At 39.3% G+C, this 14,194-nt stretch overlaps 1 protein-coding gene across 1 annotated transcript in view; it reads left to right on the top strand.

Moving 5' to 3' along the window:
* The first annotated feature begins 3,498 nt into the window (after nucleotides 1-3,498).
* Nucleotides 3,499-14,194, top strand: part of dennd4c (DENN/MADD domain containing 4C) — an 81,265-nt gene continuing 70,569 nt past the window's right edge. Inside the window, exon 1 of the mRNA XM_088631288.1 lies at nucleotides 3,499-3,787. The gene's annotated coding sequence lies outside the window, so the exon portion shown is untranslated. The remainder of the gene's footprint in view (nucleotides 3,788-14,194) is intronic.

Here is a 14,194-nt window from a genome sequence, read left to right as displayed (position 1 = left end):
AATCTGCATTTTGACATGATTATTGGGATGCTTCACAGGGCCCTGCTCCCTTTTGAAAAGATCACTTGAAGAGGTGTAGTCTATGCTGGACAACTGAGACTGAGAGGTGGTAGTGAAAACTGCATATGTGCTTCGCAGATAGTGACTGGTGACTTAAGAAATAAGGTGATGCCCTTAAATGACCTTTTCCCTTTAAAATATCATTGCATGCTTTTAAATTGCCAAAACTGATCTCGGGGGGGGGGAGGAAAAGAAAGCTGTTTTAATGAGTAGGCAAATTTCTCCAAACGCTCATCCTCAGAATTCCTGGGGGAGGTGGGTTATAGGCAGCATAAGTACCTGAGGGTAATGCCCCAGTATGATGATAGGGATGCTGTACTGTAAGAGGCGCCGTCTTGTCTTTAAATCTGGTCATTAAAGATCCTGTGGCACTATTCAGAACATCTGAAGCGTTAACCCCTGTCTGCTGGCTAAATTCCATTCTGGGCTTTCCCAATCTGGCCTTTCTAAATTGCTCTCTTTATACATTATGCAAGTAACTGACAGAGTATATGCCTGAGAACAGAATCTTTAAAAGCCTTTTACTTGTGCTTAAATCTGTAAAACTGTTTAGCTTTCCTTTCTAATCTAAGATCAGATTGTTTTCTTAAAAAGGTAGGACAGTGTGGAAAACATCCTATTGTGTACATGGGGTTTTAAACTCTTAAACTGGAGTTTTCTGGTACGTACAATATATTGCTCATTATTTAGTTTGTAATGTTTTCCCGTCAATTTTTATCTACACCGGTTTTACCTCGGTTTTGTCTGCGAAACTGGGATTAAAAGCTATTTGTATTGGATCCTAAAGACCAGGTATGGGCTGAGTGTCATTACTGATCTTCAAAGTGTTACTCTCCCATGTGTTTTGGTTATGATCAGCACAGAATTCATGGTCATACACAAGAACCTGACTTCATAAACATGGGAGCATGTAGTGTATGAACACCTAGACTTTAACATGGTGCTCCATAACATGAGCCTGACTAAAGGGAAGAGATTAAGGATTTTATATAGTAACTATCAAAACAGCCATTGTTGTCCTTAACCGCACTTTGCTTACCAACACTATCCTGGTCTTAAAAACAGGTATGGAGTCCATCACTTCTTCTGAAAATGTATTAAAAGAGGATTGATGTTTGATCAATACTAACTACAGTACAGTTAATAACTACAAACAATTGCTTTGACCTTTTTTTAATCGCCATTAAAACTCAGCATCTCTGTATGTACAGCAAGTTGACAGTGTGGTGTATAGTGTGGTGCTGACCACTTAAAGAAATCCTTTATTTTACATCAATTTTCTTACAGGACTTTGTGTTTGACAACATCAGGAAATTAAAATATTGACATACCATAGCCATAACTAGAAAAGACCATTTCACATCTTGGGTATTAAGGTCAGTACATGGAATGAATAGAATAGAATTCTAGCATTAGCCCAGATTATTCTTGTAACGTGCCAGAAGTACAAATATTCATATTGGGATAATGAAATTTAAAATAGTCTACATCATGGCCACATCAAGCCACAATATTTCCAAACCAGCCAAGGTAAAAAGAATGTCAAATAGTTGTCGTATTAGTTAATCAGGAAAAACTCAGATCTGACCTTTATATGAATGTGATCTACAGTACCAGCACATGTAAATAAAACATAATTCAGGGTAGCTTGGTCCCTTTCGTTAATTAAAACGTGTTCTTGGCATTATAGAATCATTAAAGGGAACAACATTATGATTGCCAGGATAGGCTCTGGTTTCCCTGAGACTGAATTGGATGAAGGGGTTAGAAAATGGATGGAACCACATTACAAATCAAACTGTCGTTGAACTCCAACACAGCGAATTCCTGCTCTTCAAATATTTTACAGGTGACAAAAACAATAGAGACTTTGAGGGCAGCTGATTCTATTTTTAGGAAATGCACTAAGTCAGATGGGCCAAATGGCTTTCATGTCATTTGTAAGCTTTCTTGTGTTTTTATCTTATCAATGTTTCAATCTCAGAACAAGCAGAGGTTAAGGCTACTCAGCAGAAAATCTGCTTTTCTACTTTCTTATTTCATATTTCTGCATGCTGACACAGCACCCCCGTCAAACCTTATATCTAAACTTGTCTGCTATGTAGGAAAGGTTTAGTTTGCCATTACCACGTATGTGCGTTATGTTTTATGGGTTTGTGAAAAATGGATATTACTACAATTAAGTTATCAATGAACAATTTACTGGAAAAGCGTGTTTTAATGTAGAATATATTACTGGGTACTTCTAGACACCTCACTATTGATTTGTATACGGATACGTATCCAAGCCATTGCCTTGGCAGTCGTAGGCTTCCTGCACGGATTCCAATAGTACATAACTGCAGAAAGGTCTCCGGAGTTTCCTCCCTTGAAGGGAATCGATTCTGTAATTGCAATATAACCTGTATTACCATCCTTCGGCTTCTGCGTGAACCAGTGCTTCTCCGCCGACAGACTTGACAGCATCTGCACTCCCAATCCACATTGTGTTGTACGATTCTGAGCCCATCTTTGTTAGTACGTTGTTCACTCTTTGACAGTAACCGGGGTAACAATCTTTACTTCTCCCTTGTGCTAATCATTCTAGCAGGCCTACTTTGATACGATTGACACTGTTATACCCAATATATACACGTAATTCAATAAACGTGTAAGGCGTCCAATGTAATGTATTACATTCACGCATTCAAGAGTCGCAGGAACTCCCTATCTTTTGGTGGGAAGTGTCTAACTTAAAATCATTTCAATTAATTTGCACTAAGGAGAATATTAAGCCGATAATAAAATCTTGTTAAAAATCATTTCTCGAGTATTTATACCTATTTCAAGGTGTAGTCGCGGTTAAATCTTAGTATCAGTGAACATGGTCCCTTCAAGTGGTATGGGTAATACATTGTTGATTTTCGGCTGCGGTTAAGAACAAACATTGACGTCAGGAACAAATTTCAGAAATAGAAATAGAAATCTGAAATCAGAGCCTCCATCAGCCGTATTCGTTACAGTATTATTCATGACTTAATGTCAGGAACTTGTTCACTGTGCCTGACGTACAGTGAACTAGTACTTTAAATGCAGCCGGTTGGGTACTTTCTTCTGACAGAGACAGAAAAAAATGGAATTCCTGAGGTTTCTACTTCACAGACTCTTTTGAAGTACGTCATTAAGCTGCAAAGTCCGTGCGAAGACGCTTGGATTTCATTACTGAAGAAATAAAGTGCATATTAAGTAGCATTTCAGCCAAACTATTTCAGAAGACCATTATTTTAGACTTACTTCGCCCTCTGTATTTGAAAGGAGTGAAACGAATCTGCAGTTTTTCACCTGTTGCAGAGGTTAAATTCTCCGCTCTGGCAGAACTAAGACAGAGGGCACTGCTAACCTGACGAAAGACAGCCGGAAAGCGTGTTTCTCGCAGCTCTTTGAGCGCCAGTCACTGTAGTCTGGGCGGTTCCATTCCGCCTCTAGCTGCAGCCTCTGCAAAGCTCAAGAGCTCACAAAAGTAACAAAAACACAAACATGGCGCCCGCTTGCACAGACAGCAACAGCTAAGACTAGCGCAAACAAGTTGGAAACAAAGTTTCCATTCGTCCCCGGAGGTTGTACTTTTTAAATGGTTCCAGCGGAGGTTTTCTGATCTTACTACAAGGACGGAATATCTCTCGGGGCGTTGAAAAGCTTTAAGCTGCCTTCATGTCAAAATTCTTTCTACAGGGGTAAAAAACAGCTGGTAAGTGTGGCTTCTTGTTGGATCGACCTCGGAGTTTAATTTGTGACTATGAATGTGCCGTCTCTGCTTTTTGTTTGTCGAAAAGTAAAATCATCCTTCTTTTTCGGAGAGTCGCGGAAGTTTGTATCATGGTCCGATCGTGCCAACTTAGCTTTATCATTTTAAAGTTCTTATGTCACCACCACCGGTTAGCTGTGTCTGTTTGCAACTAAAATTTTCAAAAAGGTCCGCCGGTGCATCGGATATCATATAAAACGTAATAACTGTGACAGAGTGCATCATCAGTGTTACACGTAAATTATGTGGTGGCGTTGTTGCATGGCACGGGTCTCTGCTCAGAGATGCAGTCATTCCTTCCCTCTAGTTACTTAGGCCCGGATCAGTACGAAGTGGGAGTAGTCTTTCCTCGCTGCTGAATCCATACTGTGCAGGTGTTTAGGGTGTGGCAACATACAGGTATCTGTTAAAATCAACACAATAGTTGATTAAACCCGCCTTCCTGTGAAAGGGGGTGTTGTGAAGAAACGTTAAACATTAAATGAATGCGTGCGTGGCCACATCAGTACGTTTAACCCCTTATTTCCCTTGATGTTTTAAGTATTCTTGTGTCTCAAATGTTTTCATTTTGTTTATTTGGTACACACCATTACATTGTACAGGCAAGCATTCTGTTAATAGAAAAACAATGCCAAGTCCTGTAATAGTATCGCATGCATGTACAAAAAAAGTAGTTTATTTTTCATTCTGAACATTTCTGGTTCATTATTATTTTTAACGTCAATGTCTTGCGTTGAATGTGTCTACTACTGAACAGTGGAGAAAAAAATGAAAATTGCGTCCTGTGCTTCACAGCCGTATTTACATAACACTCTCGTACGTGCTTCTTTAACTTGATAAGTTTTAAGTCGATTTCTGTCTGCATTTTCAAACACTGTTTCCCTTTTTAATTCGCAGTTTGCTTTTCGGACACTAATGTCATTTACCCGCAAAGGTCTCAGGTATTGCAGGACGACGCGACTATTTTCGTCGTTGTTTTGTGTGGGGGACGGAATGGTCAGGAATGATCGGTACTAGAAGGGACTTTCCATTCCGTGTCATTTAAATGCAGTGCTGGAATGAGCACTGCGTAGCATGGTTTTGTACAGGCGTTCGGGATGCAGACGCATTGAGAATGATGCGTCCATTCAGCTTGTTAGCTGCTTCCTACAGAGCTTGTCAGTGTCTTTCCCAGGCACAATCTGCTGCAAATTTGTGTAAATGGCGGCTTTCCTAAATTGAGGGTTGACTGTCAACAGTTCTGGCCTGGCAGAGATGTTTGCTGAGTAAATACTAAAAACTCCACGTCTTGAGTATCGTATGTAATGCGCAACCATGGTTCTCTCTGTAGTTCCAGAATTTCCCTTTTTCCACCACCACACAGCTGACACAAGACTTTCATGAATTTCCCTGTGTCATCTACATTTTCTGTTTATTCCATTTCGTTGTGGCTGCCTAGTCACAGTCAGGAGCTTTTTTTTTGAGCTGGGCTGCTTCTGTTCTTGAATTAGTTAATTTGAGAAAGATTTAAGATGCTCTGAAGTGCTGAGCTTCAACATGGACGCAACAGCATTGACTGGTAATCCGCCCTTCTCCTTCAGCTTTAACAAGTCTTTTTGAGGTGCTAATGACCTGTCCATTTAGAGGAGAAAACAAACAGGAGCATAAACGATAGAATATACCCGGGATAAAAAAAGAACAAAAGTAGCTTTCATCTACTCCTTCTGTGTATTGCTTTGTTACAGATGTGAAAATTAAAAAGCAGTATTAAGATGGTGATATTCATGAAGTCTTTTGTGCAGTAAAGGTTAAGTGAGAGAGGTCTGTGAGAAATAGTCAGGATTTGTATGTATAACAGAAGTGTGAAAACTGCCCATGGTTCTTTGATGTTAACAAGTTTGTTATTCTTATGTACAGTATACTTTGAGGTGCTATTTTTTATCAGCACTGGATAAGATATGACTTGGGCACTTGTGAAACCACTATTTTTAGCTTAGCCTATGGAGATCCTGGTTTTTGGAGATGTTTCTGGGATTTTTTATTTTCATTTCTGCAATAAAATTGAGGTAAAAAACTATTGATAGATAAGGAACAAGTAATAGGTTTATTCCATGCTGAAAAGAAGAAGATAGAGAACACAACGTTTCAGCCGTGGAGCCGTCTTCAGGTGTGGACCTGAACCCACCTGAACTATTGATAGATAAGTCTGTACGGTCGTTTTTCTATGTTAAAGTCTTAAGCCACGAGAAGACTTTTGTCCAAGCAAAGAGCATCACCCCAACCATGCTTTTTGACTCACTGACTCCTTGCGATTCATAATCAATCTAATGCTTGAAATGCTGTACACATTTACTGTTGCATGTGTCACTTTATGTACGGTGCTGATAATTGTCTACCATTTCCTACCATTTTTTAACTGAAAACAAAGTTCATAAGCAACAAACAGAAATAAAAAAATTGCTGCAGCCTCAGATATATCCAGTTCTTATAAGTGTATTAAGTGGCTTTGGGCACAGGAAACCCGCCTGCTGAATTTACATGATGAGATGTTGCTTTGTGTCCTTTAGCATGGGTGTGACCATTGAATAGTAGGCCTCATCATAATAAGTCCTTATTAACAGAGGGCCTTTCAATCCAAAGGAATTTTCAAGTCAGAAATTTTCAAAACTTTTGAGAAAAGTCCCAAACAAACTAAAAGACAACTATAAGTAAAATTAAACTGGAATAGAAATATGCAGAATAAAAAAAAATCAAAGTATTCTTTGAAGATTATATTCATTGCATCAACGATATACAATTTCAGCAAAAGGTTCCAGCCCTGCATTAGTGTCTCTTCTAAAAGCTCCTAGATCACTGCCTCTTCCATGCTGTAGCTGACAGTAATGTGCTTAGCTGCAGGGCTTCCATGCCACAGCATGCAGTTAACACAGCCTGGTTTGCATCAGCACAGACAGAATCCAGCAGATTAGAGGCAAAAAGAAAGTTTAGTGGCACAGAAGACTGTTTCTGACAAAATATGCATTTTACAGACTGTATTGTTGACAACCATGGCATGGGTACACTCATTTAAAATTTCTTAAGATTTTATTTTTTTGGAAGGACTGAACTGCTTCAATGCACAGTCTAATGTGATCTGTGGAGTCTTTAGCTAAAAGGTACCGAATACATCACCTACATATTACTCCTATTTCTTTATACACATTCAGAGTTTTTATTCTTCTTAGTTTTCTGCTGTACAGTCTTATCACGTTGATGGAGGGGAAAATAACTTGTGAAGAGTGGGTAATTGGAAATGATGTAGTGGAAGATCACCTATGTTGTAAATGTCTTGACTGCGTGGTGTGGCTGTCTCCAAATGTGTCCCTCGTCCCCACAGATGGCTTTCTGGTCACTTGCTGGACCAGTACGATAACCTGGTAAACTGCTTTTCCAGACTTCATGCTTTTTTTTAGCCCAGTTCCAGTCTGTAATCTACCTCCACAAACTGCCACAAAATGTGCATACCCCAGCCTGTTACTGTAGGGGACAACAGAAAACAATCACTGGGTTTTTGCACAACTCCACCTAAACTTATTGGGAAGAGGACCAGCCCTGCTGATGGTGGCTGGGTGAAGGCTGGAGCCCTTGAAAAGGAAGGGTGCAATTCAAAACAGTCCGTTTCATCACTGGACTTGTGCAATATGAATTACTTGAGCTGTAAATTTCTTGGCCATGCATGCATGTTATGGAAGATCTAACAAGAGAGTGATTAAATAAACTAGTCCTTCAATGCTTTCATTGCAGTCCACATGTGCAATTTAAATCTAAGAGATCTTTTAGTTACTTTAGTACAACTATGTAGCACACAGTCATTTCAGATGACATTAATGTGTTTGTGTGATACTCCAAGGGGTGTATTTGTGAATTTGCCACGGCTGATAAGTTAAATTCTCTTTCAGTGCATTTATCTGTGATATATCAAAGCTATGTCACCCTTTTACGGCTTTGTAGCAAATGTTGTTAATGATCATGGCAGCATTTTCAATTGATTTTTAAAGAAGTGTGATGTGTTTTGCTTTGAGGGTGAAATCTGACATGCGGCAGACATTGTTGAATTTGACAAGCTTCACCTTGCAGCCACTGTGTGTGTGTCAGTGTGTAAGTGAGAAAGCAGCCTTCCTTCCTATTATAGCAAGTTGTTATAGGTCTAGGTCAATTGTGTAGCCTCAGAGGATCTATAAAAGCGCTGACCTTGAGAGTGGGTACAGCCAATGGAGGTGAGAGATTAGGTCAGCTGATGGCAAAATCAGGAAGTCTGACAACTCAGACACAGCAGCTGGCTGGGTAAAAACTCAGTGAATTCAACTGCCAGCCAGAGCTGAGGGGGGAATGAGCAGCAGGTTGATTCTGAAGAGGTGAATGCCTGACTAACTGGCAGAGGAGCAGTGTTTTAGGAAAGTAAGAGAAAACATTTTGGGGGATTATTTTCCATGGGATTTGAAAATAAAGGTGTATGTAGAAATGGTATTATAGATATTTGGATTAGCCTGTTCTGCTTTTATTTGTATCTAATCTTATACAGTTGTGTTTTTTATTGAGCATGTGGCAGTATGAGCAGTGTTGCGTTCTGAGACCTTTCAAGTGTTATTGGGGAGAATTCAGCTTTTTGATTGCACTTGCTTTGCTTCCCTGTTTCTGCACTATACAGAGCTTCTCGCTGCAGTGTAAGATTTCATGATATTCAATTTACATCTGAAGTGAAGAATTGTGAAGGAAGACATTAGCAAGAACATAGGTTGGAAACGAGGGGAGGTCATTCAGCCCTGACTAGCTCATTTGTATGCAGTACTTTGTTTAACCAGTTAAGTCAATTGAGAATTCATCTGCCACAACCACCTAGCCAGTACCTACAGTATTTATGCAACAAGTATACATTATTATTATAGTATTTATAACTCAAGGTTACAGCAGCAGTGCCCTAACCCAGACCCACAACCTTCCACTTATCTGACTAGCTTTCTTAATCACGGCTTCTCACTGCTTGTCACTGGAGGTGAGTAAAGAGACATAAACCTCAAACACTCTTTGCCATATTTCCACATGAACACCCACTCTGCTGTTCAGAGAGAGTGTACAGCAAGGACGTTTTGTAAATAATGCTCTGTGTTGTTTTTTTTTGCCATAATAATGCAGACAGAGGGTGGGCTGCTTCGCAGCTGTTTAGTCTTGTCTGTGATTCAGGACAGGGGCACATTCTGTTCGGAGTTTGCATGTTCTCACTGCAGCCGTGTGGGTTTTGTCCAAATGTTTAAAATTTCCTCTGACCTGCTCGAAACATGCTGGCTAGCATGGCTGGTGTCTGTTCTCTGTCATTTGTGTGTGCGCATGTTCTGTGATGGTCTGATGTTTCATCCAGGATGTGGTTCCAATTTGTACCCTGTGCTGCCAGGATAGGTCCCGGGCTGCCGCAGCTCACCCGCAGTAAACCACTGCCTGATAATGGATGGATATATTAGAGTTAAATAGTTTTGGCAGTGGCAGCTGGCGAAATCTCCGAGAGAATATTAGCAGCAGGATTCACTAATGCAAAAAATGTGATGCTTTTAGAGACTCTGCCATTTTGTTAAGTGATCACTGTTTATAGAATGTGTAGACCCTTTTAGCATTTTTAATTGTAATTTCTGTATATATTATGAATATTTAATGTGTGATCTTGGACCTTGGCTTTGGCTGCCACACAATCTGGTTTGCAGAGGGAGCAGGACAAAATGCATTTTGATGTAAATGTTCAAATTGAGGTGCGCTGGCAGAAAGCCATTAAAAAAGAATTACATTAAAGGCAATGCTTTGTGTCTGCAAAATGTATAAATCAATCTTGAATTCTTACTGGTATTAAAGGAGTGTGATCACACACAGCCTTAGTGTTAGAAATACCCTGGTCCTGAAGATCCCTGACCAGAGCTCCTAACAGGTAACTATTTATTCAGCAGTTTTTAGACTGGCAACAGATCTCTTGAAGAAGATGATTTGTTAAATTAAGTAATCTAGAAATGGTTTGAAACACCATTCTGAAGACCCAATTCTTTAGCAAGTGAATCAGAGCTGCAGTTCTCAGCCTCTCATTCTGCTTTCTATTTTGATATTTGTTCCACTTGAACTCTGAATGACCGAGGCTACTCAAACACATTTTCTAAACTATGTGCTAGAAAAGACAGTCTTTTGTAATCGGCTCCTTCCTTTAACAAGATGTTTTGGAGCTAGAAAATAGCATGAACTCTGTACCACGTTCCGCATTTCTCAATGTGAATTAGTGTGGACACTTTCAATGGCCGTGCATCTGGAATGTAAGCAATTAAACCAGTGTAAAATTGTGAATTAACATATGCTTGTTATAGAGTTGTTTGAGAAAACACAATTCCCATCTGTCAGTCTATTATTAATTGGCAGCCTCTTGAAAGAGGGTACTCTTAATAGGAGTGCAGCAGTTTATTTAAAAACAAGCAAGGGCCGAACTGGCCACAGCACCCATGGCTTAGTGTCTTGGCAGGTTCTCAAATTAAGTGAAGTACGGGGAGAATTGGAACTGATTTTGACCCGGGCTCAGATTAAAGGTTCGCTAAGCTTCAGTTGTTAAGAGCTTGTCTGTAATAAACAAAAACAGAAGAGCCAGTGATCTACAAAGCCTGAGACTGAGAAGCCTTTAATTAGAGTCCTGCAGCAGATGACATACAGGTCTCCCCCTGAACCGCCCGAAGGGCTGAACGATGCCCAGTTGCTTTTGTTTTCTCTTTTGCCTTCAGTGTGTACAAATGTGTCCATGAGCACTCGGGTTGCCATTAAGGTACCTATAGCAGAGCACTGTTCTTTACTATTGGATTAGTCTTGATCAAGTTGTGCGCCTTTATTAAAAACCCATGTAAAAGGTATTTCAGTCATTAAATCAATGGATGGTGCTTATGAACTGAACAAATGATCTAGAGTATATTTGGTTTTGTCGATGTGCTATATTTTTCATTTGATAAAATATATAAATCAAGAGAACAGTTGTTTCAGAGTTTCCTTTTTGTACTATGTTGTCTGGTTTGCATTTTTGGGAAGATTTTAGGTTAGCAGTCAAAACCTCAAGCCAGTGCTCTTCAGTCTGAGCAAAAAAGTCTCCCCAACTTCTGTTTGTTTGAACTTGTGGTTTTTAACTTTTAGCAATCCATTTGAAAATTGTATTTTTAATGAACACTGTAAGAAATGTAAATACTTCTCAACTCGGGTATGGTTAAAAGTGAGCAATGTTGTTAACTTTTCATTTGATGTTTTTTATTCATTTTGTAGCACTTAGACTGTAGGTTTTGTACCGCACTTGCTTTAAGAAGACATTGGGGACTGAGTCTGCTACTACAGTACATCTTGTGCACAGCTGTAGTCTATCCCCTGCCTTCTGTTCTTCAGAATCACATCTGATGCTCATAGACCAAGCAGACAGATGATTTTGTTTTACTCCTGTGCGTGTTCTGGAAGGCCATGTACTGAGATCAGATTAATCTAGGGTTTCTGAATACTTTCTTAACAGGATACATTACGGAATTCTCTATTGAAAAACAAATAATCAATTCAGTGGAGTAGCCAGATGGAGTTTGAAAGGATCATGGTGTTTGTAAGTTCTGCGTATACATGGTACGCATGTATTAGAAATATTGAGGTATCATTGAACAGACTTAAACAAGATTGTCCACTTCTGAAAAAAGTTAGCTTTAGCACCTTTAGAGTATAGTGTAAAGAGTTTTGAAAACCGCCTGACCCCTGTTTTCAGAGTCAAATATGAGTGTATCCAAAGAAATACATGGATATATGGAATATATGGGTCAGTCCATACAGATATAATTCGATTTTAACAGTGGCAGCCTCAGTCTTGTTCTACTAAGCCGACTCCTGACTGAAGTGCAGCCAGGCTTGTTCATCCGTAACTAGGGATGAATAGTCAAATATTTTTTCTAAGGGGCTAAATGTATACGGTTAAGAAATTCTTCTCCAGGAACATCTGTGAAGTTGTAGTGAGTCATAAGTTTTAGGCATAATGTCAAAACACAAATGTGCTAAAGATTTTGCTGATAAGTGTGCTAAAATGTGTCTTCTCTTCATAGCAGTAGAAAATAATGAGTGCGAACACATGTAGGCCATGTTATTCATCATGATTGTGTATATAATATAATAGTAGGATTTATGTTTGGAGACAGTGCGCAGTACCAGTGTGTATTGTGAGATTCAGTGTTGAGAATAAGTGTGCTACTCTGGAGGAGGACGTACTCTAGTCTGATGAAAATCTTACCAGCCTGGAACAAGCAGACATGAGGCCATTAGCTAGGAGTTGTTCAACCTTTCATTCACCTAATTTTTAATGGACTTTCTTTTCATATACCAGTAGGAAACATCACAATCTCCTTTGGGCTGGCTGGTTTGTAATGAGGAGTGTTTCCCACTGCGAGTCCACTTGATTTCCTTCAGAAAATGGGGAGTCGGCTTTGGTTGACAGTTGTGTCTGACTAAAGGTCATGCGTGAGGAGCAGGAGAATCTTGTGACTTTCCTGCGGGGCTGTGGGTCTGCTGTCTGATTCTCTTCCTTACCATGCTGTGCAGAGCTCCCATCACCAGCCTTCCCCACATTCGCGTTCTCTGTTTGTTCTGTATTTCTATTCCAATAGTTCGACTGTATTTGTGGTTGTTTTATTTTCAAACGCTTAGCTTGCTGTCCCAAAGGCTTCAAAGTAAGCTTGTTAATATTATAAATCATATACAGTAATATTGTCAACAGTCTATAATAGTACTCAGGAACATTTGCTTCTGCAATGTGGCTCACAGTACTCCTCCATTTATTCGCACAAGTCATAATTTTTATTCCACACAGTTCAACTTAACCCTCTGATTACATTGCCTAATCTGTCCATAAAACCATAGAACTTATAATCAAAGCAGATACCCTTTTCTCCTCACACTTGGGGTTGTCCTATGAACTCTGCAGCTCCATTTCTTACTGCTTTCTGTATTGCTGTCGGGTGACATCCTGTGAGAGCTAGTCAGCTGACACTACTTCTATGAATTTGTTTTTATCTCCCTCTTTAATATGTCACAGTAGGTCATATTTCAAAGAAATATTTGGACTAAAAGTTTTTTTTGTGTGACAGAGAATAGAAAACTTTATATCCAAACCAATACTGCATCTAAGGCACAATTTAAAAAAAACCCATCCGATACACATAGATATTTGCCTATCTTGTAGTAACGGTGGCTTTCAAAATGGGGAATTACAATTCAGCATCTTTTGCCTTGCTCTATGACTGATTTGTAACAATAAGACAAAAGTCCTTTATCTGTTGTGGTTTCTAGTTCTGATATTATGAAATTACATGGAACACTCCCTAGTCTTTCCCTGAAAATGGTACTCAGAAATGTAGTAGTGATTTTCTGTGACACATGTGAGGTTAAGATTTATAAGCTAATTTTCTACAGTGCCCGGTGACCGTCTTCCACAATCTTTGAATGCTAATGCTGTATTGGAAGTGGTTAAACCTGTTGACTGATGAAAGGGTATCAGTGAATCCCCATAAAGAGATTTATTTTTGTGTGTTCAAATGAGAGGGGGGGTTGACCTATTGTACCAAGTGAAATGCTGGAGAGTGGACATACTAAGATGGCTGTTTCTTACAACCTTAAATTATTTCTTCATTACTCTTACCTCTGGGCATTGTTCAGTCTTATGATCCACTTTGTCTGCTCTAGTGCTTGAGTTCTGAATTAACTCAAGTTTAAATAAAACCTCCTCCAAAAGGAAGAAAGTGCCTTTTTTCTCACTTTTTTCACCTTCCCCTTGTGTTCAAGTTAAAAGCTAAAAGATAAAGTAGTGACACTGAGGGAGTAACATTATAAGAGAGCTGATTGAGCTCACTGAGTAAGGTTGCATGGATGGCCTTACTCAGTATTATGAAGTTCACTAAATTACTAAGTTTAACAAATTTCAAGTGTATTTTGTAATATGAGATGACCTTGAGTAGCACGTTTTTCAGTGTTGATAAGGATTTTTTTAGGGACTCCAAATTAGGAGGCAGAACACTGTTTTTTGCTCAAGTACAGTATACAGATGGAAATGTGTCTGAATCAGTTGGTATAGTTTCTGTCATTGAATTGGATGCTATACATATACTGTATGCTGTTCGCTGATCCTTAAGGATTTTGAGGGTACATCCTCTGGTCATTCTATCAGTTGTATTGCATTCCTGATTCCATTTTACAGATTAGCCTGTGCTACAACATAACAGCAAACCAGTTTTATTGACATAAAGAGAATTACCAAAGATCACAGAAAGTAAGGTGATTCCTGTCGAGATAATACAGTGGTTTTAGGCA

Source organism: Lepisosteus platostomus, chromosome 1, assembly GCF_059453375.1.
Source record: "Lepisosteus platostomus isolate fLepPlt1 chromosome 1, fLepPlt1.hap1, whole genome shotgun sequence".
NCBI classification, from domain to species: Eukaryota; Metazoa; Chordata; class Actinopteri; order Semionotiformes; family Lepisosteidae; genus Lepisosteus; species Lepisosteus platostomus.
The sequence above is the reverse complement of the archived record's forward strand: the minus strand, read 5'-3'. Positions and strand labels throughout refer to the sequence as shown.